At 40.5% G+C, this 19,968-nt stretch overlaps 1 protein-coding gene across 6 annotated transcripts in view; it reads right to left on the bottom strand.

Moving 5' to 3' along the window:
* l1cama (L1 cell adhesion molecule, paralog a) overlaps positions 1 to 15,899 on the bottom strand; it is a 60,298-nt gene extending 44,399 nt beyond the window's left edge. For all 6 annotated transcript variants that reach the window (XR_009768516.1, XR_009768517.1, XM_061676111.1 and 3 more), the window contains exon 1: positions 15,781 to 15,899. The gene's annotated coding sequence lies outside the window, so the exon portion shown is untranslated. The remainder of the gene's footprint in view (positions 1 to 15,780) is intronic.
* Between the last annotated feature and the right edge of the window lie 4,069 nt (positions 15,900 to 19,968).

The raw sequence follows: 19,968 nt of genomic DNA on the forward strand, positions 1-19,968 counted from the left end.
ATTTTTATGAGGATTATTTTTACAAAACACACTCAGTGTCGCCACCAGGACAGTTAGAAAAAAAAAACGGTACCTGACATGAAATCATAACAGGATGCATGAAAGAGTCTCAATGGCCCATGCACGACACACAAAGTCCTCCATTTTGATTTGGAGCAGCCATTTTGCGTTAATTCCAGGGCTTGTACAGTGGAAAAACTCCTACTAATTCACCCAAATTAACCCAAATCAGAAGCAGGTATCCTAGGTCACTGTTTCTCAACCCTTATTGAAGCAAGGCACATATTTTAAATTAGAAAAATCTAACAATGTACCACCAAACAAAAACATCACAAAAAGTCGACTGTGTATACGAAAAAAATAATGATTTGGTCTCAATTTTATCATACTTTTGGCATACCTTTGGCATGTTTAGTTGAACACTTTACGATTAGGCCTACTCTGAATGTCAACAGGTGGATACACAGGTTAATTGTGCCTTCTGCCATTCAGTGGAAGAGCATTTAATTGTTCTGTCTGTCACTATACATTGCTGGCTAAGATAAATGAACAAAGATGCATTATTTGATGTAAATCATAATAAGTGAAGTTGAATAATATCCTGCAGTCCAACTGATGAGTTCTCATGACATACAAATGCACTGTGGCCCAGTGGGAAGGAATTACTGTCCTAGATAGACAGGTGATGCTATATTGCCAAGCTTTTATGCATAGGCCAGTGATTCTTAACTGGTGGGTCGAGACCCAAAAGTGGGTTGCTGTTATGTACACTTGTTTTATATGTATTATTGTTGTTTTTTTTTATTGCACAGGTATTTATTTGTATTTGCTTTTAGTTTTGCTTTATTTTGCTCTGCTGCTGTCTGCAGCCAGGTGGGCATTGCAAATTGAGAATCTGTTCTCAGTTGCCTTACCTGGATAAATAAAGGTTAAATAAATAAATAAAAACCGTGGTGCCAGGGCCCATTCGTCACTATTTTAGCTTTATTCCCCTGACTGTCTAGATTTTCTCCTGCCATTTAATGGGATGCGCCACACCCCAAACAAGTGTCAAGGCTTCACGGAAGAGCTCTTTTCAATGCGCTCGTCTTTGTCTTGCCTCCTGTGCCCTCCCTCCTTCTCCCCTACCCAATGTGACATGTGCGCCTGAATAAATCTCTTTCACCCTCTTGTTGATCTGCTGTTTCCTCGTGGGGACGCCACCTTTCATCTTGTTGCTCGTATTAACAAGGAGCCTCACCTCGCCCTGGTATGCTCATCTGCGCCCGCAGCATCAATCCGTCCTCTCCTCGGCACAGATCAAATGATTAGCGAGCATCACATTACAGAGAGGCACTAGCGCGTCTGGATTCAAAATACAGAGATTTTCAAGCTTCGTGACTAAATATAGCTCAGGCTCGGCATGGGCCTCAGTGTCGTGCCAATTACCCGGGCTCATTCCAAAAAGCCAACTCATAAAAACAACATGCAGATTTAAACATACAAACAAGAAGCTAACATGGCCAAGAGGGCACAATATATATTTAGGTTTTAAGCAGATAAAATTGGACGAAGAGAGGGATGTACAGCATTGTAGGTCATACATTTGGTGATGCAAACAAAAGAAAAGGTTATGTAAAAGCTCATTTATAGGTTTTAACATGCATATAACTGAGTTTGGCAGAAATAGATCCACTGGAACACAAAGAGGAATGATACTATACGTGTGGGAAGCTAAACTGTATACTATAATCGGTTTTGATGCCAAATAATGGATGGATGGACAGTTATGTTAGCTTTTGTTTTAGTATCACTTGAAGTAGTTGTCATAACAACCTTGCACTTCTTGTGAGTTGACTAGCCATCGTGCAAGTAATTAAAAATCCACAGACTAGTCATTAAAAATGCATGGAGTTGACATTTAAATGTTGACATTTAGGGGCCTGTAAGACAGTTTGGGCCACAACGTTAGGAACAGCCGAACGAAGATGCTAATAGGGGTCTAATAATAGTGGTCTGGTATAATAATAATGCACTGCCATTGTGTATATCTCAAGACAAAAATATGCATACATACACATATATATATATACACACACACACACACACACACATATGTACAGTACATATGTCTTGCATTGAAGAGGAGCTACTGCACATGTACCCTAACTTTTAACGAGTCTATGGGCCAAGATGTTTGCGCCCCAAGACTGGAAATCCGTCACAATATCAGTCAACAAAGATAACCAAAACAACTTCTCTCATCATCCATCCAACCATCGAGGCCTGCTTATCCTCACTCGTGTCACGGGTGAGCTGGAGCCTCAAAAGCCAGATGACTTTTGGGCGAGACGGGGAGTACACTCTGAAGGGGTCACCAGCCAATCGCAGGGCACATTTACACATGCAACCATTCACAGCAATGGACATTTTAAGGTTTTCAACTAACCTAATATGCTTGTTTTTGGTGTGCGGGACAAAGGATCTGGAGAAAATCTAAGCACCCGGAGGGGGAAATGCAAATTTGATCCTACTCATCTAGAAATAGAAATTTATTTGTATTTTTTTCCATGTCTTCTTGGTCAGTGGTAGGGCGGCACCCTTTATTACCTGTCGCACAGCATCCATCAGAACTAACCATTATGATTCTTTTTGCTACAGCTCTTCTATTGGATTTCATTTCGTGTATTGTGACAGCAAATCCCCAACAAATTCAACCCTTTGCTTTTAATAATCTTTCCTGAGGCATTTCATCCTCTTGCTATTTCTTTGCATCTTGACATTTTCTCAGAAGCAGCCAAATCCAAATCTTTGTCTCAGTCCTCCCTATGTGGTAGCACCCTGCAGGCAGTGGTTGTAGTGTGTAATGCGATGGCACGGGAGGTGAGATTAAATTAGGCCCGTGTATGGGGATTACAACCCACTCAAACCCTGATCTCTTCCCACTGTCTGTAATCCAAGCCTAATGAATGTATGATGGCTGACGGCAGAATAGCACAGAAGGCGTACTCGAGGACGCCATGTCGACTAAAGTGTGTCGCGCCTCATTTATCGAAATGACGTGTTGTAATAAGTGGGAAGACAATTAAATCAATGCACTTAAATCATCAAATCCAGTGGACATGCTTGTTTATTTACAGTGTTTACTGTAAATGAACAAGCATGTCCATGGACTGCAGTCACTTACAGCACACATACACCAACACGGGCCTTGTGCTTCGGATCAAAGCATGCAAATTGCGACTGCTTGTTGGAGAGATTCCAGTTTGCTTCCTAGTCCAGTGGCGCCTTAAAATACGAGTTTAATTTGTTCCGTGACCACGGTTGTAACGCAAAACTCCCGTATCTCAAATCCTCTTTCGCCATTTCTTGAATGGAAATTCCATCCGTAGTCCGTACATGTTAATTAGAATGTAAAGAATGAAGCCGTTTGTGCATCATGATTGCGGCTCCTTCTGGTGTGTGACTTAGCCACCGGGGGTCTGAATAATACAGTCATGCAGACACAATTGCACAAGAATTACACAACTACTGTAAGTGACTCAGTACAATGAAGTAATATTAGTTGTTTTGCGTAGAGGATAAAGACTACATACCTGTGAGTATTGTTATCATGTCTGTCTACATGTATTGCTGCACCCTTTGTGTTCAATATATAAGAAAAACATTTGTAAAGTTATGAGGACAAGGTTGGAAACTTGTAATGTTAAAAAATAAAGTTGTAACGCTACATGAGAATAAAGCCTGAACGTAACAAGTGAATGTCAAAATTACACATGTTATTTTTCCTCATTTATTCATTTTAATGGATTTTTTCTACACATTTCCTATCCCTGAAGGGAAATGTACTTTTGAATCTGCTTTACATCACAATTTTTGGCGGGTAAAGTTAGTTTTTTTTTTTTTTTTTTTTTAATCATAAAATGCTAACTTTATCCTTGTAATATTGCATAATATTTACTTAATTTTATTCTAAAACTGCAAGTTGTAGAGTACAGTGGACACCTGCTAATCGCGGGGAAAGGGACCGCGAATAGCGAAAATCCATGGATAATTAACAGCCATTATAAACTCAGTCAATTATTTTTATTTATTTATTTATTTTTTTAAACTACATACATTCTCTAATAAGTGAGGGAAAACCACCACCTAGCATTTTGGGGGTTGGTTCCCCCCACCCAAAAAAAAGAAAGAAAAAAAAGAAAACAAATTAAAAAAAAAACAATTATTTGAAAAAATTGGGGGTAAAAATTAAGGGTCCACTGTACTCTGTTCTACTTCTTTCTCCTGACAAGGAAAGTGTGTAATTGTATAGGATTTTATTGAGAAGTAAGGAGAATTCCAAATCTGTTTACCTTTTTTGAGTCACCGTTAAGGCGGTTAATTTGGAAAAAGCCGTAGAGATTGCAGCTGGGAATAATCTATAAGAACGTTGTGCTGATACTTGAAGCCGAACAACACTGCTGGCATCCCACTGTGACCCCTGAATCCCTCCCAAGTGTCATTCAAAATGCAGCCCATCTCTCAGCTACAAGTCAATACATCAGAAAACCCATGTTACCGTATCTCTTAATCAACAGTTGGAGCAAAGTAATCAAAGTTGGAAGCAGGATTTCTTCGGTGTTGTTTATAAAACATTAGCTCATTTAATGAGTGAAGCCAAGGCTACAGGTATTGTTGCAAAAATTAAGTGAGAATTATGAGTGTCTAAATACACCTGTAAGAATCTTGAAGGATAATAAACATAACTTGATTTTTCTTACATTAACTGTCAAATATGAAATCAAATCAATCACTAATGTCATGTACTGTAAAAGGACAACTCTAGCACACACAGATGGACTCAAATTGTCACAGAGAATCCAAATCCCAAAAATATCTTCACAAAAAGGAAAAAAAACTTTCCTATCCAATCGAAGGTAATGGAACAAACATAGGAAGTAGCAACGTACCAAAATAAAAGCCATATAGTCCTCAATGTAGGGGGAAACAATACAGTCGCATGACGACTGCCGCTAATCTCCAGTTATCATGACACTGAAATACTTGCAAGCGCTGGATCAAAGTACTTGGACACCATTGGAATCTTAACTTCGGACAAGAACTTATGCTGGATATTCTTGAATTACTTGACTTGACAAGTCCTGCCTGTTTAATTTGAAAATCCACGCTCACAACACAAAACACTTGTATCCTAAATCATCTTTCCTCATTCAAATGAATTGAAATGTCATTCATTCATTCCATCCTCCCTAAAAAAAGTTGTTTTTTTAAAAAGAAAAATATCACTCTATAATATTATACTTAAAAATAACACACAGTAAAGACACAACGAAATGGAATATAAAGAATTAAAGGACTTTTGCCACATTTTTTGCTTCAATTCAATGGACATTTTGTTGCTCCTTCTGATGTGAACGCCTTGGCCACCTGGAGGCAGTATAATGAAGACAAGCAGATATACTGTACAAGGCACGGTGGACGACTGGTGAGCACATCTGCCTCACAGTTCTGAGGCTCCGGTTCCCTCCCAGATTCCAAATACATGCAACACCCACAAGCCCAGTGAGGATAAGTGGTTCAGCAGCTGGATGGATGGATTTATGGATGGATGGATGGATGGATGGAGCCGGTCTCAGCTCCTCAGTAAGACACAGTGATGCTAGTCACTCACTACAGAGGATAAAGAATAAATGCCTGTGAGCATAGTTATATTGTTTGTCTATATGTGTTGCACCACCATTTGTCTTCAAATATCCATTGCTTAAAGGGTTATAAGACCGATGCAATTCACTTCTATTCATCTCTAATATGTTAGCATTAAGCTAAACAGACTAAGGCAAAACAATGGGGTTGTTTTTAAACACACAATGTGTGATTCTCTTTGTTTGATGTTATGTTTGACAGTAACCAATAAATAGGTTAAAGCCTCTCTTTTAAGAACTATTCACTATCTGCTGCTTGTTGTGACGTGAGCTGAGTTCACTGCCACCGTACAGCACTTGTATCTCAAATTTTTGCTCGCATTTCAAAGCAAAATCGGCCGTAGTGATGGCTCATATTTCGATGAACTCGTAAGTGGGGCCACAATTATCTCAAGGCATCACTGTATATATTGTTACCGGGCAACAGTATGAGTTGACGAACGACTTGCTTAAACCAAGAAAGACTTAAATTTAATTGCTTGAAATTTAGTGTTGACTCCACTTGTTTGATTTTCGCTACAGTAACTTCAAACTTCACGGCGAAGACTTGAGACTTCCTTGTGACTTGCACATGCACGGGACTTACTCCAACCTCTGCTTACCGCCATCGTCCTTTTAGCAAAAGTGTCATAAAAAGCCCCCCAAAAATAACGACTCAATGCTTTGATGCCGGCTTAAATGAGGCCTTGTGAGGAATATTTAAAAATATATATATAATTTAAAAAAAATATTTTTTTAATTGTCAGACTTCAAAATTGTCAAACGTTTTCTGCTCAAAGCTCAAGGCACCAGTGTATCGTTTCATCATGTGATGTTCTTTTGTGTTTTTGGCATTTATCAAACAAATGTTCCTTATTGTTGCCTTAAACTAAAGGAGGGTATTTGCCACCGTTTCATGCAAAAATGATGGCTCACAGAACGATCTTTGTCATCGACAGATTATTATGAGGACTGTCAGGAAACAGTGAACAGAGGGTCAATTTAGTGCAAAATTCTCCTTAGTGATGGCGACAATAACGCTTCTTTCATTGCACTGCAGATGAAGATACACTGCGGGGGATTTTTTTGTGACTGAGACAAAGACACTTCTGTCATGGAGACAAAAATAAAACATGCCAGCAAAAACGTCATTCATGGGGTTTTATGTCTAACCTTTTATAAGATGAATGGCAAACTTACACATGACACAGTTTTCTCACATTTATTCGTTTGAATTTGTTTTAGGGAGATATACTTCTCAATCTGCTTTTTATAGCTGTTTTTTCATTGTAATTTCATTTCATCGTTATTCTTGCAATATTGCAACATATTTCGCAAACTATTTTACCTCATGATATTTTTTTTATGTATTCTACAATAGCAATTTGTAATATCACAATATTATGGGTCAATTTCATATAAGTTGCTCAATAACAGTAAAGACATGGTCCACTGAATTTCCTTTTGAACATCAATGAAAAACTCTTACGTGTCCATTTTCCATACCACTTATCCTCGCGGGCATGCCCGGGCCTATCCCAGCTATCTTCGGGCGAGAGGTGGGGTACACCCTGAACTGGTCGCCAGCTAATCACACGGCACATATAAACAAACAACCATTGGCACGCACACTCAGCACGTATGGACAATTTAGAGTCTTCAATCTTCAATTAACCAATCATGCATGTTTTTGGGATGTGGAAGAAACTGGAGTACCTGGAGAAAACCCAGACAGGCAAGGGGAGAACATGCAAACTCCACACGGGCGAGGCCGGATTCGAACCCAGTTTCTCAGAAGCTGTAATTATTTAATTATGAATTCCTTCCTTTAGTTCTATTCTTTATCTCTTAGTTTTTCCAATACTTTTACTTCTACTCTTTTGTGTGTAATTCCATAGGATATCATTGAGGAATATGAAGAAATCCCAAAATGCTTTTGATTTGTGACTGTCAAGATAAAGCCACAAAAAAAACAAGTTAATCTTTCGATGCTCGCTGAAATGAAGTCTAGTGAGGGGCGTTGACGTCGTCATTCGTGGAGGTTTAACATCTAACCTTTTTCAGCTCATCTTTTATTCCTGGCTCGTTCTAAAGAATTAAATTTTATTTTAACCAAAAATGTAGGAGTCACTACCCACGGGCTTTCCGACACATTCTCCGCACCCATAGCGTCACTTCTGGAAGCCGTCATGCAGTAATACACTGACAAATTCAATGCATTTACATGTGACGCCTGTATTAGTGTAGGGCTCAATTGTGTACTTGGGCAGAATTTGCAGAATGTCTTTAACAGCCAACAGAATTCTTTTGCATGATTTAGATTCATAGTGGGGCTTACCTTCAGGGATAGACACGTGGACATCATTGTTGCCATTTTTTTAAAAATATTTAAAAAAAAAAAAAAACGTATGAAACTTGTGACTAGGTTTGTGAATTATAATTAATGTTTTTATGATATTCAAACATACAATTACACTAGTGCCCTAGAACCAGTGTGGGCAGAATACAGCGATGCCTTGAGGTACGAGTTTAATTCGTTCCATGATCACACTCATAATACAAAACACTCGTATTTCAACTCATCTTTCCCCATTTGTTCTGGCCTCCCAAAAAGACAACAAACATTTTTGTAATAAGAAAAATAGCACTCTATAATATGTAATAATATGTATAATAATGAATAAAACCATATAGTGATAACATATTGAAATAAGAATGTAAATAATTAAACAGTTTGCGCATCATAATTAATTGTGACTATGCAGCTCCTTCTTGTGTGTGCACCTTGGCAACCCGGGGGCAGTACAATACCAACATACCTTCATGGAGACGGTCACAACTAATCAATAAGCTGCAGTAACGTTAGTTGTTTTTCATAGACGATAAAGAAAATGTGCCAAAACTATTATTATATTATCTGCCTATATGTGTTGCTCCACCATTTGTGTTCAAATAAGCGTTGCTTAAAGGGTTATAACACTGAGACACAGATGCTACTCGTTAGCCTGTCTACAGCGTTTTACATGTTTTTGTTAGTTTTGCATTGGGAAAGTCTGCTTAGCTTAATGCCAAGTGGTTGTTTTAAATACACATGTAATTCTCTTTGTTTTATGTTTAGTTTGACAGTAAACTTCAACTGGGAGTGGCATTAAACAGCTTGATGACACTTTTTTGGAACAAGACGGTTCAGAGACATGGACATGCCGTAAAAGTCCTATCCATCCAATACATAAGAGCTTTTATCACACTGTCATCCTTCCATCCTCATTTTTCAATCAATCCTTTCCATCTTTAGCGCTGTATCCCTTCCCTCACTGCAAATTCAACTCCCCTCATTTGCAGGCCTCCTTCCTTCCTCCTCAAAGCTCATATATAATCTTTGCCAGGCGGCTGGCCTGTCAATTCCCCTGCCCCCGGGCTCCTTAAATCACCACAATGTATTCTCCTGCGCTCCCCTAACAGGACGTCAACACACACAATCCCCCACCCCGACCCCCACTTGACAACCAGAGGGTCGACTCCCATCTGCGGCGTCGGAATCAAACAGCAGCCATGAAGGGAGGGGTGGAGCTGATGGTGCGTTCAGGCTTGGCTTGCGTGTACAGGATCAGAAACAGGACAACTAGCGGTAATGCAAATTCTCTATCTTCCTGTTTGGAGGCTGAAAGAGTCATTTTTGACACTCGAGTCTCTACGTCTTAAACTTTGTGTTTGCCATTCTCAGCTTTCAATCCATCAGTTGTCTCTGATCAGCAGTCAGCCCTGGGAGTGTGCACTGTGGTCGTGTTGAATGTTGTCAGGGGCGAATCTCGGACATGAACTTAAAGGATGTCCAGTGTAGAAGTCATTGTAATTAGATTACTGCTCAAATGATTTAGGCCTCTGGTTCTCAAACTTTTTACATCAAGAACCATCTCAATAAATGCCTCTCTCTTCGAGTACCACCATCATGAGTGCGCGCCCTGCACTCCTTAAAAAGTTTAACAATTTATTTGAAAATGCAGAGTCAAACTATGAGATTGGTGAAGGTTCAGCGCTGAGGTCTTTCACACGCAGCTCGATCAGCTCCGGGCCGAAAAGACCCCGGAAGTCTTCTTCCGTGGTCTTTCATAGTGGAGAGACTCCTACCTGTCGTGATGTCATGCAGTCGCGGACCAATCCTAGCTTCGCCTCTGCGTCTGGGTATGTTCGGAAAATCAGTCTGACGCTCCCATCGCACTCTGAGAGTGCAGTGCTTAGAGAGGCAGAGCGCGCTCCATTTTCTATAAATTTACGAATGAGCGTGTTGGCCATTGGCAGGGATACGTCACTGCGTCCGCCATAGTGAATGTGTCAGTTCTGCCTGTAAACATCTCATCCTGCCTGACACTAAATATAATGTTCGCTCTGTCACAACAGTCTGAGCGGCGGGAAGGCGCTCCGAGTTTCCAAACGTTCCAGAGCGCAGAGAGCTTGCGTGGAGAGAATTTCCCAACGAACCCTGTGTTGATACATTGTGCTATTGTCGTTCTGCGTGACTAAGTGTAATACATGTGCATGTGTACATATAATGCAACTATATGTTTGTGAGAACAGCCGCATGTGTATCTATAATGGAATGTGGCAAACAAAACATATGCAGTGTTTTGCGTAACACACATTAAGAGCCACCGCTATAGGCAAATCAGCTTGAAACCACAAAACTAAATGATTTGTGAAATATGTTGCTTGCAAACACAACTTCTTCACCTTGGACTGTTATGACCTGAGGTGATCGTTTACTCTGTATAGTATTGTTTCCGGAGTGGAAATCCTCCCATTGAGCACGAGCAGAGGAGAAAGTGTCCCAAGGCTAAAAACCAGGAAATCACAGCGCTCCTTCCTCCTACACTTACTGAAACACCGAAGGCATCTGGATGGACGCCAGCCTCTCTGCCTGACATTTGCATCCATGAAGATTCATGCAGGAAAAGTCTTGTGGTCGTCTTTAATTTGTAATGCTGTAAAAATATAATGTTCATATTATATTGTCACAAGACATTGTCACCTGCCTTGGGTGTAAACTTCAAGAATCTAGAATGTGGACAGTGAAAGGGTTTTATCAGTGAAAGGGTTTCATACAAAATTACAAACTGATTGGATGACTTTTGATGGACAAGTTAACCCTTTAATCACTGAAAGACAACATAATTCTAACCCCCAAATCTGTTGTTCTTGTTTACTTTATTTGCAATATTTGTTTTGAATGTTATAATAATATTACTGTATATTAAACAATACCTACCTTTTTTCATTAGCATTACAGAACAAATATTTGTATTGAAATTTCTGTTAATGCTCAGTTTGTAAAATTGTCATGATCAAGAAGATCTTTAATAATAAATGATGAATCTTGTTTTGATTACAGCTTTTGACGCTGGAAACAAATTAGAATATCAAAGAAAAGCTCATTCATGGCAGAAGTTCATTTCAGAAAGTGAATCTTATACAGATTCAAACACATGGGAAACTACTTTTCACAAGGCCAGTTCCTACTTACTTTCTATGTATGAAATTATTTTTTTTCTTATGTAATATTCCGCCGCCACGGTGGACGGCTGGTTAGCACAGCTGCCTCACAGTTCTGGGGACTGTATGTGGTTTTGGGGCATGTCTCCAAGTTGGAGCCTAAATAGTTGAGTTTCTCCACACCAACTTTGGCTAGTCTTTCCTAACTAAGCCTTGTTGCATGAACTGATGAAGCCTGCTCAGATAAGGGGCGAAATGACTTCAAAGACAACCAGAACAGTCCAGTTGCGATCGATTCAATGCCCTGAGAATCCTTCAAACGCCTGTAAAGGGACTGGAAAATTGGCTGGACAATTTGACGAACTACAGACAAGACGTTTTTTTTTTTTTCTCTTTTTAAATAAAAAACATTTAAAATACATTTTAAAAAATCATGTATGTAAAATAAGGGTCTAAAATCATGAAAAATAAGGCCCATCCTCGAGCTGGCTCCTGTCCGCTGAAGATGCTGAGACGGCTGACGACTGGATAGCACATCTGCCTCACAGTTCTGAGGACTGGGGTTCAAATACCGGCCCCACCTGTGTGAAGTTGGCATGTTCTCCCCGTGCATACCTGGGTTTTCTCCATGTCCTCCGGTTTCCTCCCACGTCCCAAAAACATGCGTGGTAGGTTAACTGAAGACTCTAAATGGTGTGAATGTGAGTGCGAATGGCTGTTTGTTGTTGTCTGTTGTTTGTCTATGCAGTGGGTACGGAAAGTATTCAGACCCCCTTAAATTTTTCACTTTGTTATATTGCAGCCATTTGCTAAAATCATTAAAGTAATTTTTTTCCTCATTAATGTACACACAGCACCCCATATTGACAGGGAACAAAACGGAATTATTGGAATTTTTGCAGATGTATTAAAAAATAAAAACTGAAATATCACACAGCCATAAGTATTCAGACCCTTTGCTCAGTATTTAGTAGAAGCACCCTTTTTTAGCTAATACAGCCATGAGGCTTTCTGGGAATGCAACAAGTTTTTCACACCTGGATTTGGGGATCCTCTACCATTCCTCCGTGCAGCTCCTCTCCAGTTCTGTCAGGTTGGATGGTGAACATTGGTGGACAGCCATTTTCAGGACTCTCCAGAGATGCTCAATTGAGTTTAAGTCAGGGCTCTGGCTGGGCCATTCAAGAACAGTCACAGAGTTGTTCTGAAGCCACTCCTTCATTATTTTAGCTGTGTGCTTGGGGTCATTGTCTTGTTGAAAGATGAACCTTTGGCCCAGTCGGAGGTCCTGATCACTATGGAGAAGGTTTTCGTCCAGGATGCCCTTGTACTTGGCCACATTCGTCTTTCCTTTGATTGCAACCAGTCGTCCTGTCCCTGCAGCTGAAACACACACCCACAGCATGATGCTGCCACCACCATGCTTCACTGTTGGGACTGCATTGGACAGGCGATGAACAGTGCCTGCTTTTCTCCACACATTCTGCTTAGAATTAATGTCACAAAGTTCCATGTTGGTCTCATCAGACCAGAAAATCGTATTTCTTACCATCTCGGAGTCCTTCGGGTGTTTTTTTTTAGCAAACTCAATACGGGCTTTCCTATGTCTTGCACTCCGGAGAGGCTTACCGTCTGGCCACTCTGCCATAAAGCCCCGAATGGAGGAGGGCTGCAGTGATGGTTGACTTATTAGAACTTTCTACCATCTCCCGACTGCATCTCTGGAGTTCAGCCACAGTGATCTTTGGGTTCTTCTTTACCTCTCTCACCAAGGTTCTTCTCCCCCGATTGCTCAGTTTGGCCGGACGGACAGCTCTAGGAAGGGTTCTGGTCGTCCCAAACGTCTTCCATTTGTGGAGGCCACTGTGCTCTTAGGAACCTTAAGTGCACCAGAATCTTTTTTTTTTAACCTTGGCCAGATCTGTGCCTTGGCACAATTCTGTCTCTGAGCTCTTCAGGCAGTTCCTTTGACCTCATGATTCTCATTTGTCCTGACGTGCACTGTGAGCTGTAAGGTTATAGTGCACAGACACTTGAGTTAAATATATGAGTGTCACAGCAGAGGGTCTGAATACTTATGGCTGTGTGATATTTCATGTTTTTATTTTTTAATAAATCTGCAAAAAAAATTCAACAATTCCGTTTTTTTTCTGTCAATATGGGGTGCTGTGAGTACATGAATGAGGAAACAAATTTACTTAAATTATTTTATCAAATAATTTAGCAATATAACTGAAAATTTTAAGGGGGTCTGAATACTTTCCGTACCCACTGTATGTGCCCTGCGATTGGCTGGCGACCAGTTCAGGGTGCACCCCGCCTCTCGCCCGAAGATGGCTGGGATCGGCTCCAGCACGACCGCGACCGTAGTGAGGATAAGCGGTACAGAAAATGGATGTGCTCAAGTGTCTGGAGTCAGCTACTATGGCTGAATAATATGTGCTGCTGTGTTTAATAAACAGTTCACTTTCCCAGACAAAACAACACAGAACGAGGCGCTGATGTATTGGACGCCTGCCATGGTCGAGCAAGCTCCTTAGCTCGTTAACGCATTATCTTGTGGGCTAGCGAACATAGTATACAGTTAACTTTCCCTGAAGTGTCCCTGTTGTGTGGATCTACGCATGGCGCATGAAGCAAAGCTGTGGAGTATTTGACAGACCCAAAGCCGGTCCGCCGGTCCACAAGCCCCCTTGCGGCTGATAACTACTAGCCACTAGTAGCAGGCCACTCGCTGCTTGAGCCGCACGTTGGTCACCACAACAGAGACACTGAAGCCCAAGTAACACATAAACCTTCAGGGAAGATGCATTTTTAGGGGTTAAGTAAGCATAGCTTGATGGCTAACTGCACAATGTAGAGGTAGAAATGGGCCAAGCTATTATTACTAAGTAACTGCGGTAAATACACTTCTAAGTAATTGCAGCAAATACCCACAGACAGCGCTCTGTACTTTTATAGTCGTATTAACTCATGCTGTAGATTTAAAAACTCCAGACAACTGAGATGGTGAAAAACTGTTTAATATTGTGACCTTGCACTCTGTTATGGTTGAGCCAGAGTAAAAATGTGCATTAATAATGCTTTCGCTTTCAAAGCGAAGCCCACCATCAGTGCGTTGGGCGGGTTGATAGGTGGGGCGAATGGCTTAAAAAAGTTGGGGAAACCTGGATTTTGATTCCAGGAACTGATCTGTTAATGAGTTATGTCTTACACTATAAGTGCATGATATGCATTTAAATATTATATGTGCGTTCCTCATTAAAAAGTTTATTTTGTACAAAAAATGCATTTTAATGAATACAAAACGATTTTATTTAAAGTAATTGCTGTATAATGCAGTGGTGCTTTGAGATACAAATTTAATTGATTCAGTGTGCATGCTTGTAACAAAATACTTTTATCTCAAATCATCATCCCCAATTGAAATGAATGGAAATGCCAATAATATGTTCCAGTCTCCCAAAAAAGAACATTTGCAATTTTTTTTTTGTTTTTGTTGTTGTTGTAAAATAGCACTCTATAATATTATACAAACATGTAGTAATAACATTTGAATGGAATGTAAACAGTTTGTGCATCATGATTAATTCATTCAAAAGCCTGGAAAATCAGATTTTTTTTTCATGCCGTTTAAGTTGATGGCAAGCAGAAGAGGGCGACAGCAGTCATCTATGTGGTGTATTTCTACAGTATGGCTTGAGGCCAGGTGAGTGCCTGATTTTCATGCGCACACACAGACGCACACACACACGTCCAGGCGTATGCCAGCGCTGGCTGCCCCACCCTTATTTTTTCCTGTCATATCGCTCTCGCTTTCCGACGACATCGATGTAACCACTAGCCCCCTCTTATTTGAATCCCAATTCACTTTCTTCGCTCCGGGAGCTTTAGTATGCTGTCGCTCCGAGGAGAACATTAATAACTATGCTTCATGAAAACTGTTGCAGCATGTTGTAATTATGGGTTGTACTTATTTACAAATGGTTATTAGCTGGGGGAGGGGAACAATGGGAGAAAAATGGGAATTTGTATTAAAGCAAGGCAGGAGAGGAAACTCATTTCAATGAGAAATTGCCCTTGTTTCACCACATATTTTATTTCGCAAGGGCTCGGGTGTCTTAAGCTTTGGAAAATGCAGTCAAAATCCAAACTGGATCTTTCAAAAAGCTCACTTTTGGTCACATGCAAAATAAGTGTGAATGCAAAATGGCAGCATGATGAGCATTAAAAATGTCAGGTGAGACCCTGTTGCATGCAACCGCAAAATGGAAATCACAGAAAGTAGTGTATAGAGCCATGTTTAGAGCCATAGACAGCCACAGGTAACCAACATCATTCAGATGTGCACATCATCATCCTCATCATCACCATCATCATCATCATCGCAACCCCAGTGCATGTAAAGCTGTTTTAACAGTTAAGTTTGTTGACATGACATGACACACCAATACTGTCATTCTATTCAGAATGAGTACATTTCTACACAGGAGACATTGCAATATAAAATATACATGCGTCATATTTCACAGAGGTGTGATAGGTGTAATGCCACCTCTGCAGCCTCATTAGTCAACTCATCAACCCGCCCCCTTCACTATGTGTCGAGCCACACAAAAGCTGCTCTTACCTCCACACCGACGCTCCTTTGCTCTCACGAGTCCTCAACCGGATCTGTTGCTGCCTCGCCTCGCCTCGCCTCGTCTCGTCTCGGCCACACGGTGCGATTGTGTGCACCTCTGTGCTGTGCTGATGCTGCAGTGATAGAAAAACACACCCTCCTCCGGCCGCGCTCTCGCTCCCTCCCCCTCATTGGCTGCCTCTCGGAGGTGACATCACCCTCCGTCTGAGCCTGCGCCTCAGCTTCACCTCACTATCTCAGTGTCTGCGTCCCTGGTCATTCCTGTCTATTGTAACCCCCACACAGACCCACACACTCACGTCTGTCCTCCAGTCCCTTCCTCATCTATACATCCAGGATTAGTATCCAGCTGCTCTTCTTGTTGCACTCGGATCCATCAAAGAAATAGCACATGCTGAGAAATTAGCACACTCCCCCCATATACGCCTGGACTATACAGGACCTTATACTGTATACCGTATGAGGCCTTCAAAAAAAAGTTATGAATCCCCTGCACTCTACTTCACGAGCTCTTATTCAGTCCTCCACTGAGACACGGACAGGTGTTTTGGTTTATTATTGTGCAATCAAAGGCACGTCTGGCAACGAATGTTACGCAACGGCACTGAATTAAAATGTGAGAGGAACACATGTGCCGCCTTTTATCTGTGTGAGCGAAGGAGATGAGCTGATTTCTGATTATTAAAATGGCTTCCTCCAGAGGTGATTAAATGCAGTTGCTAAATGTCGCCTGGCAACCACAAAAACGTGACAATAAAGATATTCTGATTTTACCTTTTTGTGTCTTCGTGCTACTGCGAATGATTTGACAACCTTATGCATATTTGCACAACCATGTGATGTACCTTCGTAACTTTGATTCAGCAGTGGCGGTTCCTGGCATGTACGACGTGCAGCCACACAGGGAGGCATAGACCCCACAAAAATATGGGAAACAGACACACAACTACTACTGCTGCTGTTACGGGGAGCAGCAAACAAGAACTACAGTGGTGCCATGAGATAGGAGTTTAATTCACTCTCAAATCATGTTTCCCCATTGAAATGAATGAAAATGCCATTCATCTGTTCCAGCCTTCCAATGAAAACAACAAATATTTTTGGAATGTTTTTTTAACTATAAAAATAGCACTAAATAATATTGTACTTAATAAGAGCATACATATAATTAAAGAATTAAACAGTTTGTGAAACATTTTTGCTTCAACTCAGAGGATAGTGTGCTGCGCCTTCTAGTGTGTGCGCCTTGGCCACACGGAGGCCGTATAATACAGACACAAGGACATACACGAAGCTGGAGAAAACTCCACAGTAAGCCGAAGCAATATTAGCAGTTCTTCGCAGAGGATAAAGAACATATGCCTGTGGGTATTTTTATTTACAGTATCTGACTACGTACTCCACTGTTCGTGTTTAAATATCAGTTGCTTAAGGGGTTGTTACACCGCGCACACCAATGCTACTCGTTAGCCTGTGTTGTGCGGTTTTCATTGTTTGTTAGCATTCAGCTAAACTGATTGTTCTAAGGCAGAGCTATGCAGTTCTTTTAAATACACAATGTCTCATTCTCTGTAATATTTAGTTTGACAGTAAACTGCAGCTGGGAGAGGCAATAAACACCAACAAGTTTATTTCGTAAAGAATTGTAAACTGATACTTGTGAAAGCTGAGTTGAGTTCACTGCCACCATACAGCGGTTGTAGCTCAAATATTTGCTCATAAATCAAAGCAAAAAATTAAAAACAGCCGAACAACAGCTTGTATCATAAATAAGGTCACTCGTACCTGAAGGCAATACTGTAATTTAATTTAAATAAATTTGTAGTTCCTAACACTATTTTACAAAATATGGCTTGACATGTTGGCAAGTTGACTCTACGATCCCAGCATGCCTAGCGGTATTTGTGAGTAGTTGTAGCTTTATCTGTAATGTTAATTGTCGTTTGTGTTTCCTCGTAGTGTACTTGGTTTACATACTTGTTGTGCATCCTTTTATTTTACGTCATGTTAATGTAGTTTTCTGTTTAGTGAGGACCCAGTTCGTTTCTCTATACGACAAACTTGCTGAGAGGTTATTGGTTTTCAATACATACCTAAAATAAGCGCTTAAAGTCTCAGGCAAGACCATAATCCAGTCATTCCTTACTTGAGTTATTCCCGAAGTCACTGAAACTTCATGTTAATAGGGGATAAGTGTGACCTTTCTTGAAATCTTGATAACCTCTCATGTGTCCAAAAGATAGTTAAACATTTAGTAATTAATAGTACAATCCATTTTTCGCCATAAATGTATACATCCATCCATTTTCTTTTACCATTTATCCTCACTAGGGTCGCGGGAGTGCTGGAGCCTATCCCAGCTATCATCGGGCGGGAGGTGCGGTACACCCTGAACCGGTCGGCAGCCAATCGCAGGGCACATACAAACAAACAAAAAAAACATTCGCGCTCACATTCACACCTATGGGCAATTTAGAGTCTTCAATCAACCGACCACGCATGTTTTTGGGATGTGGTAGGAAACCGGATCACCCGGAGAACATGCAAACTCCTCACAGGCGGGAACGGAATTTGAACCCTGGTCCCCAGAACTGTGAGGTGATGTGCTAAGAGTATACAGTACATACAAATTATTATCCTGGGAATGTAATTATTGAAATATGTTTCTTTAAAAGTTATCTTGATATGTGAAGTAAAATAATTGCTTTTTTAATTCTGTTTGTTGCCTTAACTCTAACTATTCCTTGCTGTTGCTGTGTACTAATTTGTTTATATTTCAGTATATTTTAAGAAAAAAATATGGTTCACTTAAGTCACTTGCATGAGAACAAAATGACACCACTCTAAAAAAAAAAAAAAAAAAAAAACAAGTGAATGTACAACCTGTTTAAAATGGTTTAAAAAAAAAAATGCCGAACTTGTGTTGACAAATTTTCTGTTCTTCCGTGTGCGATAATGAAATAAAAGTATCTGATTTAGACACAAACTTAAAGAAAATGTATTACCTGAGTCTCAGAGAGAAACAAGTTAACAGTGTTCATTGGAAAAGATGGCATCTCTCACCCTCACATCACAAAACTGTTTCTTAATAAACTAGAAGCCCTTTAGTTCATCAAGATATTGGACGTTTTGCACAGCAACCACCTGCAAGGGAAATGAAAGGTTGCAGTTTTCATATCTGAAATCATTGAGAATGGGGCGGCATGACTCAGTGTGCTACACTGAGCCCCTGTAACCATGACAAAGTGTCGTTGAGCAAGATACTGAACACCCAGTCACTACTGATGCTGCGCCATCAGTACATCACTGACTGAAGGTACAGTGAAAAAGCGCTTTGAGTACCTTAAAGATTGAAAAGTACTATACAAGTGAAAATCCTTTTCCTGTGAAACAAAGACCGGGGTAAGAGAACAGCCCAGCAATTTACAAAACATACAGTAGATTGATTCCACTATGCTTGTATGTGTGTGCATTTGTGTGTGTTTGTGTGTGTGTATGTGTGCGTGTGTGCACGTGCGCGTGCACACCACCAACCAGCATGCCCATCTGCTGCCAGCCGTGGCCACACTCGTGCCAGGCAAAGCAGACAAAAGCTGAGGAGAGCGAGATGTTGTCATGGGAATAATGATTGATGGTGGCGGTGGTCTTAAACAGGTGAGAAGTGCAATCATTAACCCAACCCGAGTTCAACATATCTGGGTCAAAACCATGAAAGGGAACCAGGAGATACAATAAGTCAAATGTAAAGTGAATTTTAAAGGACTATAAAGTCATGGTGTGTGCCACAGTTGCCCTCCTATCAACAGCAGTAGTAATGAGCAAATTCATTTTGGTATGTTTCTGTAATGGGAAATACTTAAAGACAAAATATTTGACTTATGACATACTGAGTTTCAAGCCATCACTCGGATTAATGGCATTTCCATACATTTGAATGGGGAAAGTTGATATGAATAAGAGATATTTGATTTACGAGCATGGTCATATTATTCATTGAACTCTGAAGTCAAAGTACCACTATACACCAGTATATAGACCTAAATCATGCATTTAATGCTGCCATGCTACTTTAGTGTTATCCTTAAAGAACCTGTAAAGTAAATTTAGGTATTATTGCTTTTAGATGCAATATACGTTTAAAGATAATTTCTGAAAATGTGAAAAGACTGCGAACTC

The sequence above is a fragment of the Phycodurus eques genome, chromosome 1, assembly GCF_024500275.1.
Source record: "Phycodurus eques isolate BA_2022a chromosome 1, UOR_Pequ_1.1, whole genome shotgun sequence".
Classification (NCBI taxonomy): domain Eukaryota; kingdom Metazoa; phylum Chordata; class Actinopteri; order Syngnathiformes; family Syngnathidae; genus Phycodurus; species Phycodurus eques.